General features: G+C 49.2%; 1 protein-coding gene across 4 annotated transcripts in view; it reads right to left on the minus strand.

The window, feature by feature from the left end:
- WDFY3 (WD repeat and FYVE domain containing 3) overlaps nt 1-19,111 on the minus strand; it is a 2,050,643-nt gene that overhangs the window by 585,492 nt on the left and 1,446,040 nt on the right. The window lies entirely within an intron of this gene.

The following is a 19,111-nucleotide window of genomic DNA, read 5'->3' on the forward strand; positions in this document are numbered from 1 at the left end:
AAGTACTTGTAAACGTTTAGAGAGAGTTTGGAGAAAGAATTTTAATTCCTTAGATAAAAGTGCATATAAACTTGCATTAAAAGCTCATTACATCAAAGTTCGTGAGGAAAAAAAAAGTTTTTTGTCCTCAAAGCGAGCAGGAAACAGCAGTAAGGAGTTGTTCAAAATTGTTAAAGATTTCTCGTCCCCCAGCACCACTAATAGCCTTTTTACTCCTTCAAAAGATTGGACGAATCTTATTGCACAATATTTTTTTTTTTTAAATCGCAACTATTCAAGCTTCCCTTGGGGAATCTCCCTTCGACATGGAGGGCAACACAGGTTTTCTCGCTCGCGCCTGGGTGGTCATTCTTTTCAGGTGGTAGCCTCTCAGCTTTGGAATAATCTGCCGCCACTCTACGTCATGCCCAGGATCTCCTCTGCTTTAGGCGAGGCTTAAAAACCTGGCTTTTCATGCAGTAAAGTTGCTGTCAAGAGCCTGCTCTTTCTGTTTTGTCATTAGTTTTCTTTCTCAGCGCCGGGACACTCCTGAGAGCAGCTGCTCGATTTATAAGTGCCCAGTAACATAACATAACAGTTTGTGGGAGTTGGTATTCTGGGGTTAGAACCAGGGTTCCCCCGGAGTCGAGGATGCACTCTCAAATCACCATCAGCGGCACAAGGGCACCCAAGTGTAGAGTGCTGATGCCCAATATTATCCAATGGGGGTTAGGGGGCCTCCGGTTGGTGGCTGCTCACGAGCAGGCCACAAGGTTGTGGGAGCAAAGCTCCTGGTGTTCGGCTCAGGGAAAAGGGGGATCCAGGTTAGCACCCAAAGTACACCCTCAGTAGCACTAGGGCGGCTGGGTGCGGTTTTGACGTTGGGTGCCCTGTTGTTTTCGATGGGGATTCTCTGGTTACAACAAAGACTTCAGGCTTAGGGATGAATATCTTCTGGAGGCGACTACCGGTTTGAGAGTTACGTTGGGATGCTGGGAGACCGTCGGTTGGGCCACCCAATGCTGTAGGACGTCGGGGCAGGGGTGTCTTTAGGCGTTAGGTTTTCTTACCAGCTCCGGAGGCAGTCGTGGGGGTCCTCCAGAAAGAGACTGCAGGCGTCGTCTGGGGAGTCAGGGCAGGTCAGAGATAACCAGATCTCAGGTCAGGATTGCCAGGGAGACCTCCCAGTGGTGTTGGGCCACTTGAACTCTGGCCGTAGGCGTCTGATGCAGTGTGGTGCCAACTCAGGGTTTTGGCTGGGGCCAGAGTCTGCTGGTGAGCAAATCCGGTGCTCACAGGAGACAAAGTCTTGGGTTTGGAAGGCAGGGCAGGTCCTTTGGGTTCTTGAGGCTGCTGGCTGCAAGGCACACTAGGATTTCGCTGGAACAGGTTTGAGATGGGGACAGGCCGGTAGGGCTGGGGTCAAGTCAGTGGGTGTTGTCCTCTTCTTAGTTTCAGCAAAGCTTCTTCGGTCCTTCTTTTCTTCTGGTCGGTTCTTGTCTGAGAAGGCAAGGTTCAGGGGTGCTCCTAAATACTAGATTTAGGGGCGTTATGGGTAAGTAAAGGTTTGGACCAAATTGCCCCTTCCTTGGGGCGGGTACATCCTCCATTATGCCACCCTCTAGTGGGAGGGGGCATATGCCTCTCTGGTTGGGGGGGTCCCCCTCATCTGCAAGATGGCTGGGACTGAGAGTTGTGCTTCACCTATTCTGCCCAACCTAAGGGGTGGCACACCTCCCTTCCTCACTTGGTTTTCCCACTGATTCTCCGGCCAAAAGTGGGGGTCAGAACCAGTGGGTGCCATTTGCTAGAAGCAACAAAGGGCTGGGGTACCTCACAAAGGTGGCAAGCCATTGAGGCTTCCCTTTCGTGGACCTTGCCCATCCTGGGGGAAGGAGACTTGGCACCTCGTCCCAGGATGTGCATTGTTTCAGACCCAGAGAGCAGCAGGCTCTCGACCCAGGGGTCCAGAAACATGTCTGGTGGTGGCAGCTGGTGAACAGCTACTCAGCCCGGACACTAGAGTTAGGCCATTTTTCAGAGGGCATCTCTAAGATGCCCTCTGAGTGCATTTTTCATTAAATTCCACACTGGCATCAGTGTGGGTTTAATGTGCTGAGAAGTTTGATACCGAACTTCCCAGTTTTCAGTAAAGCCATTATGGTGCTGTGGAGTTCGTAATGACAAACTCCCAGTACCATATACTCTTAATGGCATTACTCCACTTACAATGTCTAATAATTGGCTTAGTCACTGTAGGGGTACAGGGCTCATGCACCTGTACCCTCACCACTGATATAGTGCACCCAGCTAGTGGGGAGGCTGACCTATGCCAGGGCAGTAGGTTGTAGCCATGACAAACAGGGGTGTGCCATGTCGACTTTTCACTTTGTTCTGCACCAAAACACGCAGCCTGCAATGACATTGTGTGTGTGTGTGTAAAGGTACCGGGCCTCTAAGGGTGGCACAATAAGTGTTGCATTCCTTAGAGGCCTTCCCTGGCCACAGTGCCCTTGGTGCCCATGGTACCTTTTACAAGGAATGGACATGTGGCCAGAGAGGTCCCAATTGGTTTTTGTCCTAATGCAGTTTTCGGGAAAGACATAGGCCCTGGGTACCTGTTTGGCAGGAACCCAGGGCACACTCAGTTAAAGTACATCAGCAGTTTAGGAAAAAGTGGGGGCAACCATGCAAAAAGAGTGCACTCTGTTAGAGAAGCCGATACAGAGTAAGTGAAGTGTCACTCAATGTTTCTTCTCAATGGCTTCCTAAAGTACTTTACTTTTAAAAGCGCATCATTCAGCAAGCCTACAGTTAGCAGCTCTGCATGAAGTCAGTCTGCACAAATTTGAATGCAGCCGCACAAACAAAGTCAGTACAGCAGCAGACCATCAACAGAACATTCGACTTCTGCTTGTTACATTAAATCAGTACTCTGTGCTATGAGTGCTAGGAGGAGGAAGGGTTGAGTCAGTCCTGGTTGGATTGGAACTTACGATTTAAAGGTTAAACGTGCATCTCCGTTAAAGAACTCTATGCTCCGCAGCAGGCCCTCAATGCTTAATTATCAAACACATCAAGCTGAACGCCTCTCTGAGTGAGTGGGATGGAAGTTTGTCCCAGGAAGGCGCCTTTATTTCCAAGGCCTAAAATTATTATCCTGCTGCACATTGTTTGCCCACTAAGTCTTGAACAGTTTTATAGACAGCACCTCAAAAAAACCTTCCAGTCGAATTTGCGTTATAACAGTAGGAAACAGTTCCCATGGTTCCATTTCTGCCCATAACGCTTGAAAAGCTGCATTAATTTTGCAGGATATCAGCACCTCACCATGTGGTCCTCTGTTTTCAGAAAAGACTCAGGCATTTAGAAAATAAAAGCATTAGAATCTGCTACTTAAAATGCGGTTTGACAAATGAAAGCATTTTTTAGCCAGAACTGCTTTAACACTCGAGTGTCTTTCGCCAACATAACAGACACGCACTCTATTCTGCCGCAGCCCTCACGGTTTTCCTGAGGTGGTGATGGTACTCGCTGCATAAATGAGCAGCCGTTTAACAGTCGCTAGACTGGGTGACCAAACCCAATCTGCCTTTCTGATATGAACCTGGCGCACTCTCGTCTGAGGTTTGACATTTGTTTATTTAAGTTACTCTTTTGGGTATAAATGAGGCCAATATTATTACAATAGTCGAGTGCATACAGTGAGACATAAATGACAATGCGTTGCTTTTCCATGCTATACCCTGGATAGTGCTTCATGTTTTTTAAAAGTACACTGTTTTACTGTTTTAATTCTGCACCTCTAAATTAGCACATATTTTAAAACTACAAAGTCCTATCTAGGTTGGTGATAAGTGGAGTTCCAAACACCTCAAGCAAGTGAGATAGATGCCACTTGACCCCTGTGATTGGTAACTTTATGTTGGCTAGTACTATAATAGACTAAACGAGATTAGGTTTTACAAATACGTTTTAAAAAAAAGTCTGTTTTACCTATGTTTTTGTCCCTCCCCCCCACGCCCCCGTTTTTCGGTCTTGGCAGTAAATTGTTCTTTTATGTCAAAGGGGATTTGGTAGAGCACTATCGTTTCCAGTTGGTGGCATTCATACATGTCCAGCAGAGTTAAATGGTAAATAGGAGTGTCTTTAAAGCCCACGTGAACTTGACATGTTCATTTATTGTTTTCATTTTCATAGGACAAGTTTCAGGCCATAGTAGTTAAGAGGTCATCTTTTTACCACCGGAACACTGCTGGAATTTGTAAGCATTGCTTGAAGAAGGGGCATACTGTTGTGATTGCACCATGCACATTTCTGGGCCAGTTGTGGAGTGTGATATAGGCTGGCAAACAATTGTTTTAGAAGTAATTCTTCCAGCAAAGCGATGCCAGTGGAGAAATGTCGTTTGTGTTTAAGCCATACTTCTAATTTCATAGGCCATGCATGCCCCTTGTAGAGGCTCCCACTTTTTTCATCCCACTTAAAACTCTGATGTCAAGCTCTTTTATTTCTGGTGTTTTGCAGCAGTTTTAAGATGATCTTAGAGTTTCTCGTTGCTCAAATGGTTTTAATTTTTGAGATTTATATGTTTCTCTGTTTAATTGCGTGATTTTGCACATGAGAAAGTGTCACTCATAGTTGTTGAAATGTCACTCATAATTACACTAAAATGTGGCAGGACCTGCATACATGAGGTATGTTGAGTCAGGGCCGGCTTTAGAGCTGGTGGCGCATGGTGCAACAATCATTTTCGGCGCCCGAATCGTAGGATCAGTGGTATAGGGGGTACTCTCATACTGTCAATAAATGACTTTCTGTGATGAGCAGCAACCACTGCCATCACCTTCGTAAAGACTTGAGGTGCTAATGTTAAGCCAAAAAGGAACCACGGCAAATTGCTAGTACGCAGAACTCACTACAAAGCGCAAGTACTTCTAATGGGATTGCCTGACTGGAATGTGGAAGTATGTATCCTGCAGATTGAGTGACACCATCCAGCCTCCAGCTTCCAACGTCAATAGCACATGAGAAGAGGTTGGCATCTTGAACTTCTCCTTTCTGATTATGAAATTCAGGCCCCTAATGTCTACGATTGAGAGAAGACTATTGTCCTTTTTGGGAACAAAGAAATAGCAAAAATGACAGCTCTATCGCACAAGTTACTACGCGTGTGTAACGATATATATGTAAGAGACATTATTTAGTGATAGATTCCTTACCTTAGAATATCCCCAGGCGTCAGACTGGATCTGGAAATTTTTGCGTAGCTTTACCCTTGCGCGTCGGTAGGCGTCATCTGCGGCTCCGCATCCGTCGTCGGCGCCGTGATGACGTCGTCGGAGTACTTAGACCCCGCCTCCGCATGCTGACGTCAGTTCTTAGACACAGCTTTTCCGCGCCAGAAACGCAGAGCCATGCTAAAAACCAACACTGGTGCCAATGAAACTAGGGCCCTGAAAGGGGATGACCTTAACCTAGATATCGGTTCGCAAAACGGGGAGGATGGGTAGGTCGGTAAGGAATCTATCACTAACTAATGTCTCTTACAGATATATGGTTACACAAGTAGTAACTTGTGCATCTGAAAGAGACACGTTAGTGGTAGATTCCTTACCTTAGAATAGATACCCCAGCAATACCAACCCCGGTGGTGGGTCTGCGAACCAATAATCACACCAGAAAGTCCTGGAGGACGGAACGGCCAAAGAAGCCATCCCTCCGGACTTGGCTGTCCAGGCAATAATGTCTTGCAAACGTGTGCAGCGTGGCCCACGTAGCTGCCTGGCAAATGTCCTGCAAGGGTACTCCTCGGCTCAGGGCAGTTGTAGTCACCTTGGCCCGAGTGGAATGAGCCCTTAGCCCAACAGGGGGTTCCTTCTTAGCCAAGGAGTAACACGCCTGGATACACAAGATGATCGACCGCGAGATGGTCCGCTTGTGCACCGCCTTTCCCTTCTTAGCACCCACGTAGCCAACGAAGAGTTGGTCATCCACCCGGAACTGGCGTGTGCGATCCAGATAGTAAGAGAGCGCACGTTTTGGGTCCAGACGGTGGAGCCTCTCTTCCTCTTTCGAGGGATGCGGAGGCGGAAAGAAGGTGGGCAAGGTGATGGGCTGCCCGATGTGGAAGGCTGTGACTACCTTGGGCAGGAAAGAGGGCCTTGTCCGCAACACAACCTTGTCCGGATGTACCGAAAGGAAAGGAGGCTTAGAGGATAGAGCCTGGAGCTCACTCACTCTCCTGGCAGAGGTGATGGCAACCAGGAAGGCAGTCTTCAAGGTAAGAAGGCGAATAGGACAGTTGTGAAATGGCTCAAAGGGAGCGCACATCAGAAAAGTAAGAACCAGGTTCAAGTCCCACTGAGGCATCACGAAGGGAACAGGTGAAACGTGTGTGTGATGCCCTTCAGAAATCGATTCACAATAGAGGACTTGAACAAAGATGGTTGATCAGGCAACCTTAGGAAGGCTGAAAGGGCAGAAAGGTAGCCCTTGATAGTGCCCAGAGCAGAGCACTGCTGGGCAAGAAAAAGAAGGAAGAGAAGAACCTCAGAAAGAGGGGCAGAGAGAGGATCCACAGCCTTTGCTGGGCACCATGCCACAAATCTGTTCCACCTGCAGGCGTATACCGACTTCGTGGAGGGACGCCTGGCTGCCAGAATGATGTTACAGACTTCAGGAGGCAAGTCAAATGGCCTCAACTGTCGCAGCTCAATCTCCAAGCATGGAGGTGGAGACTGGACAGGTTCGGGTGTAGGACCGTCCCCTGCCGCTGCGACAGAAGGTCCTCCTGAAGAGGCAGACGAATCGGGGGATCGACTGAGTAGCTCGGGATACCAGTACCTTCGTGCCCAGTGCGGAGCCACAGGGATGACTTGTGCCCGGTCGCGCTTGATCTTCAGCACTCTGGGCAGAAGTGGTATAGGCGGAAAGGCGTACAACAAACCGCAACTCCACTCGCGACGAAAAGCGTCTCCGAGCGAGTGCCGCCTTGGAAATTCCAAAGCACAGAACTGATGACATTGCGTGTTCTCTTCGGTGGCGAATAGATCTAACCAAGGCTCTCCCCACTGCAGAAAGAGACCTTGCGCCACGTCTGAGTTCAGACGCCATTCGTGATCCATCATGCACCTGCGGCTGAGTTTGTCCGCCCTGGAGTTCAGAGAACCTGCCAGGTGTTGAACCACCAGGGTGACTCCCTGATGTTCCAGCCACTGCCAGAGGCGCAGAGCCTCCTGGCAGAGGGTCCACGACCCCACCCCGCCCGGTTTGTTGCAGTACCACATGGCGGTGGTGTTGTCCGTGAAGACCTACACTACACTCCCCCAGACAGAGGGGAGGAATGCCTTCAGTGCTAGACGAATCGCCCGCAGCTCCAAAAGGTTGATATGGAGCCGGGACTCCGCCGGGGACCAGAGTCCTTTGATATCCGTCTCTTCCATGTGGCCTCCCCAGCCCTGGAGGGACGCGTCCGTCACAACCACGTGCTCCGGTTGGGGAAGGGAGAGGGATCTGCCCCTGACCCAATCGCGGTCCGTGAGCCACCACTGCAGCTGTCCCACAGTGCCCTCTCAGATCAGGACATGGTCGGACAGGTTGCCCTGATGCTGGGCCCACTGAAACTTCAGGTCCCACTGCAGAGCCTGCATCCGCCACCGGGCGTAAAGCACCAGAAGAATGCAGGAGGCCATCAGCCCCAGAAGCCGCAGCGTCAACCTGACCGAGACCCGGGAAAAAGACTGAAAGAGTGGAATCAGAGCCTGTATATCCCGAACCCGCTTCTCGGGTGGGTAAACCCGAAACTGCGCTGAGTCGAGAACCGCTCCGATGAAAAGGAGCTGCTGAGATGAACACAGGTGTGACTTCGGCACATTGATGGAGAACCCCAGCAGGACAGGAGGTAGGCGGTAGTCTGGAGGTGGCTGACGACTGTCCGGGGCGAGCCCGCCTTCAACAACCAGTCGTCGAGGTAGGGGAAGACTGAAACCCCTAACCTGCGCAGATGAGCTGCGACCAACACCATCACTTTCTTGAACACCCGTGGGGCGCTGGTAAGGCCGAAGGGGAGCACGGTAAACTGAAAGTTCTCGTGGCCTACCGTGAACCGCAGGTAACGCCGGTGGGCCTGCAGGACGGGGATGTGAAAATAAGCGTCCTGCAAGTCCACTGCTACCATCCACTCTCCAGGGTCTAGGGCAGCTAAGACCTGAGCCAACATCAGCATCTTGAACTTCTCCTTCCGGAGGAAGCCGTTGACCTTCCGTATGTCCAAGATAGGGCGTAGGCCCCCTTTGCCCTTCTTGGGTACCAGAAAGTAGTGGGAGTAACAACCACACCCTACTTCTGGCCCAGGAACGCGCTCGATGGCCCCCTTGGCCAAGAGGGCCGTAACTTCCTCCCGCAGAAGTGTCAAGTGATCCCCCGACACGCGGTGGCACTGCGGTGGCATGGCTGTAGGGGACGTCTCGAAGGGGAGGGAGTAGCCCCTTCGGACGATTTGCAGCACCACCTGTCCGATGTGACAGTGCGCCAGTGGTGGAGGTGATGGCGAACCCTGCCCCCCACTGGTGTCACATGGGCCTGAAAGCACGGACTAGGAAGGTTTCGAGGCGGATGCTGCTGGGGTAGGTGTGGACTGGCCTCGCCGTGGCCCCTGACCACCGCCACGGCGGTTTCCACGTCCACCACCGCGTTGGATATTAGACTGCGTGCGTGGCTGGTGGCACATGTAGGGGCAACCCTTACTTGCCCAAAAAAGGAGTGAAAGGCACCCATTTTCTGGCGCGGGGCTGAGAGGCCCAAGGACTTGGCCGTAGCCCTGGAGTCCTTAAAGCGCTCAAGCGCATGGTCTGCCTTGTCGCCAAAGAGGCGACGGCCATCGAACGGCATGTCCATAAGTGTGTTTTGGACATTGGCCGAGAAATTGGCAGACCTCAACCAGGCGTGACAACGAATCGCCACCGTCGTTGACATCGCTCTGCCCAGAGAGTCGGTAGTGTCCAGCCCACACCGGATGGAATACCGTGCTGCATCCCAGCCCTCCACCAGGGCTTGGCCGAGTCTAGCCCGTACCTCCAACTGGCGGTGTGGCAGCACGTACGCCATCGTGCCCCACAGAGAGTGGGTGTAGCGGCCCAAGTGGCACGCGGTATTAACGGACCGCAATCGCAAACTTAGGGAGGAGAATATCTTCTTCACGCTATTCTCGAACCTCTTAGATTCCCGGTCGGGGGGAGCCGACGGGAATGCGGTCTGGGAATTGGAGGCCTGGATAACCAGGCTCTCAGGGGTGGGATGGGTAGACAGAAAACAAGGGTCACCCGGAGCCGGGCGGTGGCGTCTGGCCACGTTCCTATCCACAGGCTGTCCTGTGGCGGGCCTGGACCAAGTGCCCAAAAGAACGACTGACAAGGCCTCATTAAACGGCAGCAGAGGCTCGGCCGAGCTGGACTGCGGTTTAAGGACCTCAGTGAGGAGGTTAGTCCTCACGGCCGCGACGGGGAGCTCAAGGCTCAGGGCCTTGGCCGCCATCATCAGCACCATGCTATAAGCAGCCACCGCCTCCGTAGCCATGCTAGGAGGGGAGACAAAGCCAGTGTCAGGCGAAGTGTCCAGCCCACTGGCCTCCCCAAGCCCTCCTGTCCAGTCCACAGAAGACTAACACTCCCATGCCAGAGGGTCCTCAGACCCCTCCCAATCCTCCTCATCACCCACAGCCTGTACTCAGGCTCAAAAGATGGGGCCGAGTCATTGAAATAAAAATCTCCCAGCAGCGTCAAGAGCGGCGCCGGACCCGAAACGAGGACAGGACCAGGGATGACGTCGTCCAGGGACAGCGCCTCGGGCGACACCCGAGGGGCCGGCGTCAGCAAGGTCGTTAAGTCGACCGGCGACGACCCGGATCCGGACCCAGTGGGGCCCTGCGGCGTCGGGACCGAAGTCGCCTGCGGCGTCGGGACCGAAGTCGCCGAGGCCAAAGCCCCGGACGCGCCGGTACCGAAGCACCTGGCCCGCATGGGGACCCAGAAGGAACCGCTGGGTCCGAAGGCGCAGCGGAACCCGACGGAGGAGCGAGCGACCTCATGGCCATGAGGAAGTCTGCAATCGCTCCGGGGTCGTGTCCTTACCAGGGACCGGCGGGTATGGGGCAGGCCGCGACGCTTGCGGCTCCAGCGGAGCCGCGTGGGCGATGTCGCCCGAACCCCCGGCCGTGTCGCGCGAGCGTCAGGGGGAGTCAGCAGAGCGATGGTGCTTCTTCGACTTCTTGTGCCTCTTACCCGAGGACTTCGAGCCCGAAGACGACTCCCGGAACTGTGGGGGCTCCGGCCCAGCGACCTGTCCCTTGACCTCCTTTCGGACCGGGACCTCGAGCGGTGCGGGGCAGACTGCCGAAGCTCGAGTCGCTCACAGGACCGCTCCCGTCTAGCCTTAGACGTCAGGGACCGGCAGTCGGAGCAGGACTTGTCGTCGTGGTCCAGGCCCAAACAGTGCAGGCACTGGCGATGGGGGTCGGTAACCGACATCAGTCGGTTGCAGTCGGCGCAGGGCTTGAACCCGGGCATCCCTACCGGCACCGTCGGAGTCAATAGACTTCGAAAAATGGATCAAAAAGGATCTCAAAAGGTTAGTCAAAAAGTGACTTGGGTACAACTTTTTCCAGATCTGCGCTAGCTGGCACGGAATAAAGAAGAACTGACGTCAGTACGCGGTTACGGCGTCTAAGTACTTCGACTACGTCATCACGGCGCCCACGACGCCGACGGACGCGGAACCGCAGACGACGCCTACCGACGTGCAAGGGTACTGCTACGCCAAAATTTCCAGATCCACTCTGACGCCTGGGGATATTCAAGGTAAGGAATCTATCACTAACGTGCCTCTTTCAGATCCTATTCCTGCTCTGGCACTAAATCTACATCTCCTGTTTGCAGGACTGTTGCTGTGTTGTTCTAGGATAAAAACGTGCTTCAGGCGGGCGGAGGAAGTTGGTTGGGAAACCTACAGAAAGGGAATGGTGTAAACTCTTTCTATGATCAGAAGGACCCACTGGTCCGAAGTAATGGTATTCCAGACTGGAGGACATCTGGCCTTCCCACAGGCTAGGCATGGGTTTAGGCAAGCAAACCTATACCTGTTTTCCTGGTGGAGTAGGGGAGAAAGAGGCTATCTGGAGGCCTCTCAGACCCTTACCTCTGGCTCTGCTTCTGTATTGTCTGACCAGTAGGTTTTATGGTTGCTGGCTTTGGGGCTGAATCTAATCTTCTTTTTGAATATTAGAGCACTCAAACTTTTCTTTTTATTTCATGCACAATGCATTTTACTTTTTTTTGTCTCCATTATTGAACAAACAACCATGAAACATCATAGAGACATCCCACAATCCATGGTCACTGCATTCCTTTTACCCTTTAGTTTAGTGATATGTAACAGTTGTTTACATGGGCAAAGACAAATTAATGAGTACAGGATTTCTAAGTTGAATCAACATCTCAGCTCTAAGCATTTGCAGTGATGGAATGAAAGTAACCCATCACCTACCCCATATTTTCGTTTGCTTCAGGAAACTACCTCTAGATTTATACTGTGCCTCCTCTGTCACTGCACATATGTCAATGCCCCTGTGCCACTCATCCATGAGTGGGGCAGCAATGTCCCTCAAATCTCTCACTATATCTATTTCAGCGATTAGCTTGCACAGTGCAGTTTTAAAACTAGGATCAGGCTTCATTGAGAACAGTATGCTTCTCAGAAAGTTGAAAAGCTGTTTGTTCAGCACATGGCAATGATAAAGAGACACCCATATTTTTTAGCACAAACAATCCAAAGTGGTTGTTTCGGCCTGATTAGCCATGACCTGTTCTCCCTTTCCATCTTGAATGTCTACAACCAAGGCACCAATGCTTTTGACCCTATGTGATATGTACTCGACCTGCACTAAAGTTCTAGTACTGGAATTGAATTTCTACTATATCTAGTTACTGATTCCAGCACAAATGTTTTCTTTAAATTCACTATGTTAATGGTGTTCATGAATAAATTATTCCACGATCTCGTTGTGACACAATTAACCCTCACCTGTATTAATACTTTAATTCAAACACACACCTTAGTATTAAAATGCAGTCCACCATAGTACTCCTCTGATGCAGTGTATAGTTTTAAAACTTATTAAAAAACAAACCGGTAGACTGGTGGAAACCTGTGCTAGTTTATTGTGGGTCTTGTATGCTTTGTGTTGATTATAGCAACTAGTAATTAAACTGTGTAAGAGCAGAAACTGATCTTTGTATGGGGCCACAATTACCATATCAACAAAGATGCTGCTGTACTATGCCTCTTCCTTCAACAACTTGGCAGCTGATTTCTGCCAAAAAGTAGGCATCTAAATTTTGGCAACAAATGAAAGGGAAATTAGAACCTTGCTGCAGAACGCTGTGTCAAACATTTCATGCAGGAATGCTGACTAATTTTGTGTTAGGCAGAGCATGAAGGAAAATGCTACTTACCAGTATGCATCTGTTCTTGGCATGTAGAGCTGCAGAGTCCTGCACTTAGCAATAGATCGCCACCTAGTGTTGGGCTCGGATGATTGCAGGTTGTTGTCTTCTTGGAAGAAGTCTTTGTAGTCATGAGATAGGTGACTCCTCCCTTGGACAATACTGCGCATGGTCATCAACTCCATCCTCAGATTGTTTTTCGCCATGATGGGAAATGATGGAGTTAGTAGAAGTAATGAGAGAGGATGTCCATGCGTGTGCATCTAATTAAGATGAGTACTGGAACGGATACAAGTCCCGGGGAGGCGGGAGGGCGTGTATGACTCTGCAGCTCTACATGCTAAGAACAGATGCATACTGGTAAGTAGCGTTTTCCGTTCGAGGCATATGAGCTGCAGATCCTACACTTAGCAACGATTGTGCAGCAGTGTTTCCCCTAGCGGTGGTCGCTTGTATCCGTTGCAGCATACTGAAATAGTGTTTTAAGGACAGCTTGGCCCACTGCAGCTTGCTACTTGGCTTGCAAATCAACACAATAGTGTTTAGTGAAGGTGTGTATTGTAGACCATGTTGCTGCCTTGCATATGTCCTCTAGTGGTATGTTTCCTAAGAAAGCCATAGAGGCTCCTAGTTTACGAGTGGAGCGTGCTCTAGGAGGAACTGTTAGTGTACGTTTAGCTTTTTTATAGCATATTTGAATACACTTTACAATCCATCTGGCAATTCCTCCTTTAGAGATGGGATTGCCTTTGTGTGGGGGAGAGAAAGATACGAATAGTTGTTTTGTCTTTCTGAAGGATTTAGTCCTGTCTGTGTAATATAGTAGAGCTCTTCTAACATCTAAGGTGTGTAAAGCCCTTTCTGCAACAGAGTCCGGTTTTTAAAAAAAACACTGGTAACTCTACTGATTGGTTTAGGTGAAAAGGAGTAATCACTTTTGGCAGGAATTTAGGATTGGGTCTAAGAACCACTTTGTTAGGATGTATTTGAAAAAATGGTTCTTCTATTGTGAATGCTTGTATTTCACTGACTCTTCTGAGAGAGGTGATGGCAACAAGGAAGGCAGTTTTCCATGTTAGAAATTGCAGTTCACACTTATGTAAAGGCTCAAAAGGGGGGCCCATGAGTCTTGTAAGGAGCACATTTAGGTTCTATACTGGAGCAGGTGGTAACCTAGGTGGGATTATTTGTTTTAATCCTTCCATAAATGCTTTTATTGCAGGTACTCTAAAGAGAGATAGATGTTATCTATTCTGTAAATAGGCTGCAATTGCTGCCAGATGCAGGCGTATGCAAGAATAAGACAAATTGGACCTTTGTAGGTGTAGAAGGTAGCAAATGATATTTTGGATGGAAACATCCAGTGGATAAATGTGATTGTTGTTACAGTATAATGCAAATCTTTTCCACTTTGCAGCATAACATGCTCTGGTAGTGGGTCTTCTAGCTTCTTTAATGATATTCATACAGTCTGGTGGTAAGTTTAAGTAACCAAACTCTAGGACTTCAGGAGCCAGATCGCCAAATTCAGTTGGCTTGGCTCTGGGTGCCTTATTTCTCCATGGTTCTGTGTTAACAGGGATGGCGTGAGCCGTAATTTCTGATGTGGAACCAGTGAGAGATCCAGTAGCGTGGTGAACCACGGCTGGCGTGCCCATGTGGGGGCCACTAGTATTAGTTTGAGAGACTGTTGTCTGAGCTTGCGTACTACTAGTGGAATGAGTGGGAGAGGCAGAAAAGCGTACGCAAATCTGCCTGACCAGTTCATCCATATTGCATTCCCCTCCGACTGTGGTGTGGGAACCTGGCGGCGAAGGTTGGGCATTTTGCATTTTTGTGGGTGGCAAACAGGTCTATCTGTGGAGGCCCCCACATTTGGAAGAATGGTTGTAGAAATTGTGGGTGTATCTCCCATTCGTGAATCTGTTGTGACTGACAACATAACAGGTCTGCTATCTGATTGTGAATTCCTGGAAGGTGTTCTACTGTCAGGTGTATGTTTTGAGGAATGGCCCATCTTTAAATGTTCTGTGCAAGCTGGGACAGTTGCAGAGAGTGTGTCCCCCCTGTTTTTGTATATAATACATGTCTGTCATATTGTCCGTCCGGACTAGGACAGATTTGTTTTGTATGGAACTATAAAGATGCAAGACACCATCATGCCTATTAGTTTCATAAACACTCTGGCTTGGAGAGAGTGCTGGCATTGAAAAAGGGAGACTAAGTTCTGAATACTTTGAATCCTGGCTTGATTGGGATACGCTAGAGCTGCAGATGTGTCTATGGTAGCTCCTAGATATTGATGAACGTGCGAAGGCTCTAGGTGCAACTTGGTGTAGTTTATTGTAAATCCTAAGTCGTGCAATGTCTGAATTGTTTGTTTTGTGTGTTGTACACACTGGTTGAACGATCTTGCTTTTATGAGCCAGTCGTCGAGGTAAGGGAAGACATGTATTTGTTGTCTTCTGAGATGTGCTGCTACTACTGCTAAGCACTTTGTAAACACTTGTGGTGCTGTTGTGACCCCGAATGGAAGGACTTTGAACTGATAGTGTTGTCCTTGTATGACAAACCTTAGATACTTCCTGTGCGCAGGATGTATAGGAATGTGAAAGTAGGCGTCCTTTAGGTTCAGTGTGGACAGAAAATCTCCCTGTTGTAGTAATGGCAGTACTTGTTGTAAAGTGATCACGTGAAAATGATCCGATTGTATGTAGTGGTTGAGGGGCCTGAGGTTGAGAATTGGTCTTAATGTCCCGTCCTTTTTGGGAATTAGGAAGTACAGGGAGTAAACTCCTGTTCCTTGTTCCTCTAAAGGAACTACTTGAATAGCATCTTTTGTGTAAGTGCTAGAACTTCCTGTTGAAGCAGAGTTATATGGCCTGTGGACATTGGACGCTGCCTGGGTGGTATGTTTGGGGGGTGGGTTGCTGTGAGTTCTAGGCAGTAACCATGTTTGATGATTTGTCTTACCCACCTGTCTGTTGTGATGGAGTTCCAGACAGGTAGGAACTGTGAAAGTCTGCCCCCCACAGGAGTGGAATGCTGTAGGGGAGGCAGAGGGAAGTCACTGTTTGGGAGTGGAAGAGGAGCGGTTGTTGTTATTACCTCTGCCTCTTCCCTTGTTGTTGTTGCCTCTGTATCCTCCTCTAAAGTATCTTTTATTAGAGGAGGTTTGCGTGTTTGTTTTAAAAGATGATGTGGATGTGGTCTCTGTGCCTGTTTGCTTTGCGCCTCCTCTATAGAAGGTTGCAAAAACCACAGTTGATGGACAGAATGCAGAACAATGTCATACAATCACCCCCGTACAGAGATCTGGGCCTAAATCCATCGATTTTTTGCACTCCACACCACCCCAGTTCAGACATGGCATATGCAAATCAGTCTGACCCTGTGCCTCATGGGAACAGTCCATCCCGAACTGCCAAGCCATGCCTTCCCTGGACCGGAAACAAGCTTCCGAGGACCGGTTTCTGGCATTCCAGCCGTCTTCAGCCCAGCTTGCTTGAATCCAGTGGTGTGGAGAGCATGGGACTCACGTCTGAGCATACCCATCCCACTCGGGGTGACAATTGCAAAAACCACAGTTGGTGGACAGAATGCAGAACAATATCATACATTCACCCCAGTAGAGAGATCTGGGCCTAAATCCATCGTTTTTTTGCACTCCACACCATCCCAGTTGAGACATGGCCATATGCAAATCAGTCTGAACTTGTGCCTCACGGGAACAGTCCAGCCCAAACCTGCAAGCCATGCCTTCCCTGGACCGGAAACAAGCCTCCGAGGACCGGTTTCTGGCATTCCAGCCATCTTCAGCCCGGCTTGCGGTGTGGAGTGCAAAAAAACGATGGATTTATACCCAGATCTCTGTACTGGGGTGAATGTATGACATTGTTCTGCATTCTGTCCATCAACTGTTATTTTTGCATTCCTCTATAGAAGGAGCGGCAAAAAGAACCTTTATTTTGGGTGGATTGTAACGCACCCATAGACTTAGCTGTGTCTGTGTACTTTTTCATTTTCTCTAGTGTGTTGTCTACCTCCTGCCCAAACAACTGGTTTTGATTGAAGGTCTGGTTCAGGATGGTAGTTTGTACCTCTGGTTTAAAACCTGAAATGCGTAACCATGCATGACGTCTGAGAATCACACTAGTATTGACTGCTCTGTTAGTTTGCCTTCTTGTAAGAGCTCTGCTGCCTGATCTTTGTATTGATCAGGGACATGTTTCATTAACTTTTCTAGTTGGTCGTAGTGAGCCCTGTCGTAGCGTGAAAGTAAGGCTTGTGTGTTTGCTATGCACCATATGTTTGCTGCTTGTGCAGTAATCCTTTTTCCTGACGCATCAATAATTTTTGATTCCTTGTCAGGCGGGGGCGTGTCACCAGAAGTTTGGGAGTTTGCTCCTTTACGTGCATTTGACATTACCAAAGAGTCTAGTGTCAGATGTCCCTTAATATAGACCGGATCCGCTGATGCTGGTCTTTACTTTTTTCTACTCTGGGATTTAGCACCCTACATCTTACTGGATCTTTAAAAATGTCCGGAGCATGTTTAATAACCCCTTTGATCATAGGTAATATTTGAGTAGACCTTTGTGACTGCTCAAAAGTGTCTAGTAAGAAATCCTCTTCAATGGTATCAGAGTGCATTGACACTCCATGGTAAAGGGCAGCTCTGTTTAATAAATTATTAAACCCAATACTATCTTCTGTAGGGGAAGGTTTTGTTGGGTAGTACTGAGGCTCAGGGATGTCTGGTGTAAAACCATATGCCTCGTCCTCCTTGGGATATTGGGGGTTGACATCCTCATCTAAAGGGTATGTTACGTCATTGCCCCCACCTAAATCATACTCTTGGTCAGTGTGGTGTGATGATGCGGGAGATTGAACTGGAGAAGTTATAGGTTCAATGTAAGGATTAGGAGAGGAAGAAGGGGAAGGAGAGGAAGAAGGAGAGGAAGGATGCATGGGAGAATTTGCACAGTCCTTCTTTTTGGCAGGAACCACAGGTAGAAGAGGTGTGTCTGCTGGCCTTCTTTTATAGGGAATTGCTTCTGGTCTTTTCTTATATGGAACTGCTTCCACATGTCCAGTTTTTGGATTAATATAGACCTTTTTTCTGTTTAGGGTCTGGTTTAAACAGTTCTTCTTGTTCCATAATCTTCTTTAGCGTCGATTTTTTCGGTGCCAATAGAGGTTGATTAGTGTTTTTTGCCTTAGAAGGAGTGATTGAGTCCTGTGGCATTTTTTTGGGTGCCGAAGGTGGTTTAGGCTTGTCTGTATTATGCCTTGGAGACTTTGGTACCGATATTGTAGATTTTGGCGTGGAGACAGGTTTTGTTGGGCCTGCGGCGCCGGAATCTGGCTTCCCTTCTTTATTTTTGGTACTGGAGGGTTTCGGAGTCGAAGCTTTCGGGTCCGGTACGGTTCTTGGCTTCGGCTCCGGTGTGTCTTTTGGTTCAGGTGCCGAAGGGTCTTTGTCTTTGGGCACCGAAGGGCGTTTTGGCTTCGGTGTCGAAGAATCCTTCGGTGTCAAAGGATGTTTCGGTGCCAATGGAGGAGGTGGAATTGGCACATGATGTTTTTTCGGCGCCGAGGCACCGGAAGGCGTAGTCTTTTTCCTCGGAGCCGAGCCCGAAGGCGGGGCGTCGGAGGGTAAATTTCGGTCTCGACTGGGCCCCATGGGCGGAGGGCCGATCGCTGCCTTTGTCTTGGGTAGTGTATGTTGTGCGGGGGTAGTGGTACTCACAGGTTGTCGAGATGGAATCGAGTCGTCCGAGTCCTCTGCCCCCGATATGATCTGGAGATCAGGCGAGTCTTTCTCGGCGACGAGTGGAGCCTCGTCTTCGGAGATATCTTTGATTGGATCTTCGTCCTCGGAGAAGTCTTCTTCGACGATCTCCTCCTCAAAGATGGCCTCTGGTGCTGGCGCTCATCTCCTAATTTCGTGTCGACGGGCCCTCCGATCCCGAATAGTTTTCTTCAATCGGAAGGAGGCATAGGCTGCGCAGGTCGACTCGTCGTGTTCTGGCGAGAGACAGAGGTTGCAGACCTCGTGATGGTCGCTATGAGGGAATTTTGCTCGACATACCGGGCACCTCTTAAATGGAGTTCTGTCCATGAGGAGTAGGCAGTACGGCGCTGATAGGCCCAACGGCCCGCGTTGACGCACCGGAATGTAGCTGGTGATGTCGAAAAGTCTATTCAATGTCGAAATAAGTTTATCTAAAGTTTTTCGCTTCGAAAATGCAGAAAAAGTATTTTCTAGCCGGAGCGGAAAACTTTCATCCGAACCCAGTGGCGGAAAAAAAAATATGAGGATGGAGTGGATGACCATGCGCAGTATTGTCCAAGGAAGGAGTCACCTATCTCGTGACTACAAAGACTTCTTACAAGAAGACAACAACCTGCAATCATCCGAGCCCAACACCAGGTGGTGATCTATTGCTAAGTGTAGGATCTGCAGCTCATATGCCTCGAACAATTAGTTTTGCTTGACTGTAAATGCCTGGGTTATGCTACTCCTAGGTTACTTTTTGCATTTGCCTACTTTATGCTATCTAAAGCACATAGATGCGAACTAAAGTGGCATTTAGTGCTAAAAGAAGTTCAAATAACCATAATACATG

This window comes from Lissotriton vulgaris, chromosome 3_1, assembly GCF_964263255.1.
Source record: "Lissotriton vulgaris chromosome 3_1, aLisVul1.2, whole genome shotgun sequence".
Classification (NCBI taxonomy): domain Eukaryota; kingdom Metazoa; phylum Chordata; class Amphibia; order Caudata; family Salamandridae; genus Lissotriton; species Lissotriton vulgaris.